This window comes from Onychomys torridus, chromosome 8 (genome assembly GCF_903995425.1).
Source record: "Onychomys torridus chromosome 8, mOncTor1.1, whole genome shotgun sequence".
Classification (NCBI taxonomy): Eukaryota; Metazoa; Chordata; class Mammalia; order Rodentia; family Cricetidae; genus Onychomys; species Onychomys torridus.
Window position 1 is genome coordinate 34837903 of NC_050450.1, and position 7567 is coordinate 34845469.

Consider the following 7567-nt stretch of genomic DNA (forward strand, 5'->3'; position numbering starts at 1 on the left):
CAGGGCTTTTCTGTGTAGTCCTGGCTGTCCTGGCACTCATTCTGTAGCCCAGGCTCAGACTCAGAGATCCGCCTGCCTCTGCCTCCCTACTGCTGGGATTAAAGGCTTGCGCCACCACCGCCTGGTAGTAAAGCCTTCTTGACACACAAACTCACTGCCACCGAGCCATCCTACAGCTGCCCTATGTTTTTTCTTTGCATTTCATACAAATCATTTCTTACAACTTCATCTGCAAACCACACAAGCCCTGAAGAAGACTGAAGTTTAGCTGTGTTCTCACCACCATGGTCCTATTTTCATATTACTTAGGTAACGTTACATGTTACTTATAGTCACCACCTAAATCAGTAGGGATTAATCCAAGAGTACCAGCCTGTTTTCTACAGCTTTCTTCTTATTTCTCATGTTAACCTTGCTTAAGAAGGCTTTAATAACTCTTCTATGAGCCAGGCAGTGGTGAAATCTTCACCCATATCTTTAATCCCAACATTCAGGAAGTAGAGGGAGGCAGAGCTCTGTGAGTCTGAGGCTAGCCTGGTCTACAAAGTGAGTTCCAGAACAGCCAGGGCTATGCTGTCTTGAAAAACCAAACCAAACGAACAGCTTGTCTATGAAAGTTTATTATTCCATTTGAATGAAGATCTAACTCCAAAACTCAAAATAACTCTATTGGGTGTTAAGTTGCCCTAATGTCCTACATACAATCCCATATAATACCATATGTAATCCCATAACTCCAAGGAGCACTATCCTGATTGCTTCTCTCCAGCATGAGCCTGCAGGAGACTGTACTTACCAGTTAGCTAAGAGAGCCCCAGCTTCTCCTTACAGTCTCTCCTTCTAACCCTCTGCTGCTGATAGACTCTTCCAGAGCTGCTGATGGATAAAGATGAGACTCTCCCAGAATTCCAATCTTATGTCCAGGCCACACTTTCACCTGTTCTGTGTAAAAACTGAGTCTCTCCAGTTCCCCAATCCACCTACTAGATAGCATCTACTCACTGATAGAAACAGACTAGAGGAGAACATCAGTGGATGGGAGCATTGCTAATGTGCCCCTGGGCTGTCTCCCAAGCTGCAGCAAAGATCTTCACTTGAGGTGTGACTCCAAGCCTGGGGACCATGCTGCTTTGGAGATGGCTGGGGCATGGAGGGACTTTAACACCTGGACCAACCCTCTCAATTTACAGGTGAATAAACTGCTCCAGAAAGAAGACTCAGCTGCAGAAACCAGGAGTCCCTGGAGCAAGAGCAGAAGAGACACCCACACTTATTGTACCTACTGGTCTGCCCTTCCACTAACATCTTTCTAACACGTGTTTACTAGTACTCCATATTAGAATGGGGGAGTTGAAAGAAATAAATCTACCTCACAATCTCTGCTTCCAAAAGCTTAGGGAATGCAAGGTCTGTTGGTCCACACCTTGATCCCAGCACTGGTGAGGCAGAGGCAGGTGATCTGTATTATATGTCAGAAGGGTTACAGAGAGAGTTCCAAGTGAGCCAAGGCAACATGATGAGAAGAGATCTTAAACCATCTGAAGCCAAGCTTCTCCATACCCTGATGCACATTTCAGTTGTTACTAAATTGTCCATAGAGGCTCCCAGAGTGGGTGTTGAGCAAGACAGGGAACCGTGTGAGCACTTTCCCATCTGTCTGCTAGAGGGTGCTGTGTTCAAACAAGAGTTTCCAGAAGGAACTATGGACTTGGAGTGTGTCCTTCTCCTCCCGCCAACCAAATTATGAAATAACTAGCTAACCTTGTATGGACTTCCTAAAGATACTGAGGACAGAGTTTTGAGGTAAGAATTCAACTGAATCACCGTCATCTCTTTGGTAGTGTCTTTTTTTTTTAAAATTTTTTTGAGACAGGATTTCTCTATGTAGTCCTGGCTGTGCTGGAACTCACTCTGAGCCTCGAACTCAGAGATCCACCTGCCTCTGCCTCCTGAGTGCTGAAATCAAAGGCGTGTGCCACCACCGCCTGGATCATTGAATGTGAAGATGCTGCCTCCACACCCATTTTCGGAAAGAGAGGGGTCCAGAAGATTTAATTACACTAGACTTTACTGAATGGAGTCAAGACAGGATTTCAGTTTTGACTTGGATGTTGTTATTGTTGTTTGTGTTTCTTGATTCGTTTTGAGACAGGGCCTCTCACTATGTAATGCAGGCGGGTCTTAAACTCTTCTGTGGCTGAACAACTATTAAACTTCTGGCCTTCTTTCCATTGGTGTTGGATCACAGGTCTTTGCCATGCCCTATGGGTTCTACTGTGCTGAGGACCCAACCCAAGGCTGCTTGCACAGCTGGCAAATAGTCTAAAAGTGAGCTACATCCCCAGCCAGAATGACCATCTTATAAAGAACTGTCCATGCATACTGAACCCTCCATGCCAGGAGCACCTGTACAAAATGCATGGTGTATGCTGCACATCCCTGTTCTGGGAATGAGTTGTCACACCATGTTTACTCTGCTTCTTAACAATGTGGACTTATTAAAAATGACAACTTTTTTTGAGTACTGTGTGATTTCAAATATATTCAAGAAATCTAAGTGAAAATTAACACCCAACAACTTGTGTCTAGGAACCCATTTTTGCAAAGCATCATAACTCAGTAGCATCATATTTAACATATATGTCTGTAGAATGGAAATGTGTCTGAGGGGGGAAAAACCATCAGACTCTTCAAAGCACCCTGTAGAGAACCAGGATGAAATAAAATGACTTTTAGTTTAAAGTTCTCTATTTTTTAAAATAATTTTGTTTTTAAAGTTTTTTAATTTTATATTAATAACAGTAGGAAGGGCTGAGTATATGTACATGTACCATGTACATAGATGAGCCCACAGGCACCAAGTGAGGGCCATGGATCCTCTGGAACTGGAGATACATGGGATGAGTTGTCCTGTGGGTGCTGAGAACTTAACCTAGGTCCTCTACAAGGGCAGGAAGTACTCCTAACCTCGGAGCCATCTCTCTGGCCTTGATGTTCTACATTTATGTATCATCTGAATATTTGAGAAGACGCACCAGTATACTATTATATGTTAAAAGGGGACTTTAGTTGTTTTTATTATTTTCATTCCTTAGTGGATACACAAGTGTGCATTTGTGCTGGGGTGTACACACACATGAAGGCCAGAAGAGGGTATCTGGTGTCCTCTTCTGTTTCCCTGCCTCTCCCTCTGAGTCAGGATCTGGACCTCATGTTTTCTCAGTACACTGGAAGCCAGAAGATTGCCATTCCTTTTTGTCGCCTGTTTCCCCATTTCAGGTCTGGGAGTCAGGTGTTCTTGGGGTGGTGTCTTCTTATGTGGGGGCTGGGATGCTCAGTCTGGCCTTCATGATTAGGCAGCGAGTACATCTAATTGCTGAGCCATCTCTCAAGCCCTGTCACCCATTTCTTTCTAATACGGTAGTAGAAAATGAAAACTGCTATGCAGTCTTTACTGTATTAGTACTGGACAGTGCTGGTCAGAAGGACAGAGCAATTACGTGGTTCTCTCCTGGGGATAGTGGGAATGCCCAACGATAAAGCAGAATGAGGAATTTCCAGTGTTTAACTTAGACTCTGCTTGTTTTAGTGTGTGCTTGGCTAGTTGTTTTGTTTATTTGTTTGGAGATGAGCTTTCATGTAATCCAGGAATCTCAAGTCTCTGTAGCTGAGGTTGGCCTTAGACTCTCAAGCACTAGAATTCAAGATAATACCACCAAGTTTTTTATTTTTATTTAAAATTTTCAGTATAAATTAGCATAATCTTTACATGTTATTTATTTATTTATGTATACTGCTGACCTGTATTCCCACTTCGTTTGTTTCTTTTTTGGTTTGGTTTTTTCTAAGACACAGTCTTGCTGTGGAGACCAGGATGACACCATATTAGCAATCTCCCTGCCCAATACTGGATTTTCACTTGCGTGCTGGAATTTCACTCATGTGTAGCCACACCCAACTAAACTGTTCAAACTTAAGAAACCAATCCCAGGACTCCAGTAAGGAATGTGGCTCAATTAATAGTGTCAAGCCAGTTTCTTTGTTTCGATTAAGGTACCATGGTATGCACCCTGCACACATTAGAAAGAATTGAAAGACTACAGTGACAAGTGATTTTGTTACAGATCTGAATTATTTCAGGATAAAATGTTGAACAACAGCAACAAGGAAATAAACAATCCAAAGAGATCTGTATCTTCCCAGGCTACTGTAAAGCAATTAGCTTCATCAGGCTGCCCTGCCCAGAGTTCTTGTGACACCTTCACTGGAGAGAAGCAGCTAGAAGGGTGTGAAATGTCAGAGTTCAGAGTCTTTACCTGAACTCCCAGGATGGTGAGGCTGCTGCATGCGTGTCGGGAACTTTTAGCCTGAGGAGGACGGTTGCCATCATTGTTGGAAGGAACAGTGAAAACTGCAGAGAACTTCACTGAGGCCTGGAGCAGACTGGCCTGGAAGCCCCTCACCCTCAGCACTGAGCCTTCCTTCCACCACAGCTCAGCCAACTCCAGGTCAGGGGAGTTTGGCTAGGATCTAGTGGTCAACTATGACATGTTGGAATTGTTCCAGCCCAGTAGAGGTGCTCACATAGAAATCTATTATAGAACAAATACATAGGAAACAGTCTTCCTAGATCTGCCCAGTCACTTTCACTTTTTACTGAAGAGGTTTATGTCAAGTTCAGCTCAGCGCTGAGCAGTAATGACATCTGTATGTCATAGATGGCAGGAGGGAGACACAGGGATGGTCATAGCAATGATGCTTGTAACAGCACATGTTGGCAGCATGCTAAATGTCTACCTGTGGAAAACTAGGTAAGTAAATGTGATGTATACATGATATAAGTCATGAGCCTGATTAATCAATCACTCAGGTATGGAATGCCAGAAGTCACAATGCTACTGAGAAAAATCAAGGTGCAGATTCACACAATGTTAGGGAACAACAATATGTGGAGAACTTTTTAATGTTTGGGCTCAGAGTGAGCAGCATGGGATGGGAAAAGTTTGGAAAGGGAGGCATGACTTCACACATGTTCAATATGGCTTGACTGCCCTCCTACATAGATGTGTACATATAGAGTTAGTGAAATGAATTAATGCTAAACATTGAAACAACTCCAGTAGTTTGAAATGTATAAGCTTCTTATTTGTCGAGGCTTTTGTTCACTGTATTGGGGTGATGCGGTCACCCTTTCCTTTGCTAATGAACACACAACTAGCTGAGATCCCAGACAGATGGGCCATTTTTGTGGGCAACAATACCCATTTTTTTTCTGACTGTCAACTTCCATTAGCCCCTGCACTTCATGTTCACAGGACTGATCCACAGTTCTCCTCAAGGCAGTGTTTCTGAAAATGCAGAAGCAGGACCCCAGTATGTGGGAACTAACAGCAAGGCCACAGACTCAGCTTCCAACCACCTGAGCGAGAAGCCCTGCAATCCTCCATAGCTCAGGCTGGCCTCTAATTCACTATGCAACCAAGGTTGGTCTGGAACTCATGGTGGTCCTCCTGTGTCAGCCTCCTGAGTGCTGGGAGTCCAAGTGGGAACCATCCCTGACTTGTTGGATTTTGGAGGAAGTGTCTCATTGCTCAGAACAACCTGTAACTTGCTTATATAGCTCCTCTGCCTTCAATTTTTCAATTGCCCTGCCCCCAACTCTCTCCTGAGCTCCAGGATACACAGTCATTTGGGGAAGTAGCATTTTAACTGGAGAGCTAAAGCTGAGCCTACATAGAGCTGGCCTTTGATTTTCCCTGCCAAGTACTCACATTTTCACATCTTTCCTTCAACTGTGACCTGCTGCTGCTGCTACTACTTACTAGTAAGTAGAAGCTTGAACCTTTTCAGATGGAGAGCGATTATTTCGCAGAGGCTAAGACAGAGATACAGGATGGGTGTAGTGATGCTTTTTGTAATAGCATATGTTTGGAAGCAACCTAAATGTCAACCGTGGAAGACCAGATAACTAAATTTGATGTATCCATGATACAAACAGGGAGCCTAATTGAACAACCTGATATAGATTATGGCAATCACAATGCTACAGAGAAAATCAAGGTGCACAGTTATGTGCAGGCATTGCCAGGGAACAGCAGTGTATAGACATTTTTTAATGTTTGGGCTCTAAGAGGATGAGCTGGGGGATGGGAAGAGTTTGGAGAAGGAATCCAGATTTCAAGTACCATTTATGTAGTTAGTATACATCATCATATAGATGTGTTATTATAGAAGAATTTATTTTAAACTTCAATACAACATATGAGGAGTTTTAAATATGCAAGCTACTTGTTCTGTTTTTTCCCTCCAAGGGGTTTATTCACTAGAGAGGGCAAAGAAAGGGAGTGAGAAAGAGAGAGAGAATGAGGATGAGGTTACCTTTCCTTTGCTAATGGACAGACTAGTTCAAATAGGTGGGCCATTTTCATGGGCAACAATTCCCATTCTTTTAAGTGTTGACTCCATTAGCCCAGGCTTTTATCTTCAAAGAACTGTTAACAATTCTTTTTGAGGCCCATAATTCTGAAAGTGGGGTATGGGGAGTCAAGGACACACAACACTTGGGAAATGAGAGAAATGCAAGTTCCTGTGTTCTACCTCAGACCAATGGAGGCAGATATTTTAGGAAATGAGCACAGGTTTCCCAGGCTGGCCTCGAACTCACTGCAGTTCTGCCACAAACTTCTTAGTACCAGGATTAAAGGCATAAGTCATCACTTTCTGACCTGTCAATTTTTTTTTTAATTTCATCACTCAGGCTAGCCTAGAACTTGCTCTGTAGTTCAGTCTGGTCTCTAATTCGGCTCTTTCTGTCTCCACCTGCCAAGCTCCCAGATTAGTGGCATGCGCAATCATACTGTTTGAACAGGACTCTCTTCTGCTGCTTCTGCTGCCTCTGAGTCAGAGACTCATTGGTACAGTCAATCCTCCTCCCAACAGGGCAGCCAGAGTTTCCTCTTTTATTCTGTGAGGCATTACCAACAGAAATGGACCCACTCCCTCACTGTCTTGCCCTCCTTCCCTCTCTGTGTAGGGTCTTTGGAGGATGCATTTATAGTCAAGGTCAGTAAGAATGCCAATCTGCCCTGCAGCTACATTGTACCTACCCCTGGGACACCTGTACCTGTGTGCTGGGACAAGGGACTTTGTCACTTGTCACAGTTATCAATTGGGTTCTCAGCACTGATGAAAGAAATGTGACATATCAGAAATCCAGAAGATACCAGCTAAAGGGGAATTTCTTCAAAGGAGATGTGTCCCTGACCATAGAGAATGTGTCTCTAGATGACCATGGGACCTACTGCTGCAGGGTAGAATTTTCTGGTCTAGGGAATGATCAAAAATTAAACCTGGAACTAGTCATCACACCAGGTGAGTGGACCTTTCCATGTCCTCTTTGTAAGAATCACCCATGGGTCATGATATCATAATAAACATGGATTATTATCACCTCTGACTTCCCTAGCTGCAGTCCTGGGGATGAGAAGAATTAGGATGAAGAGGCCTCACCTGTGAAGGCCAGTGATGTACCTTCCATGTGTTTTCATACTCAAGGATGCAGTCTAGA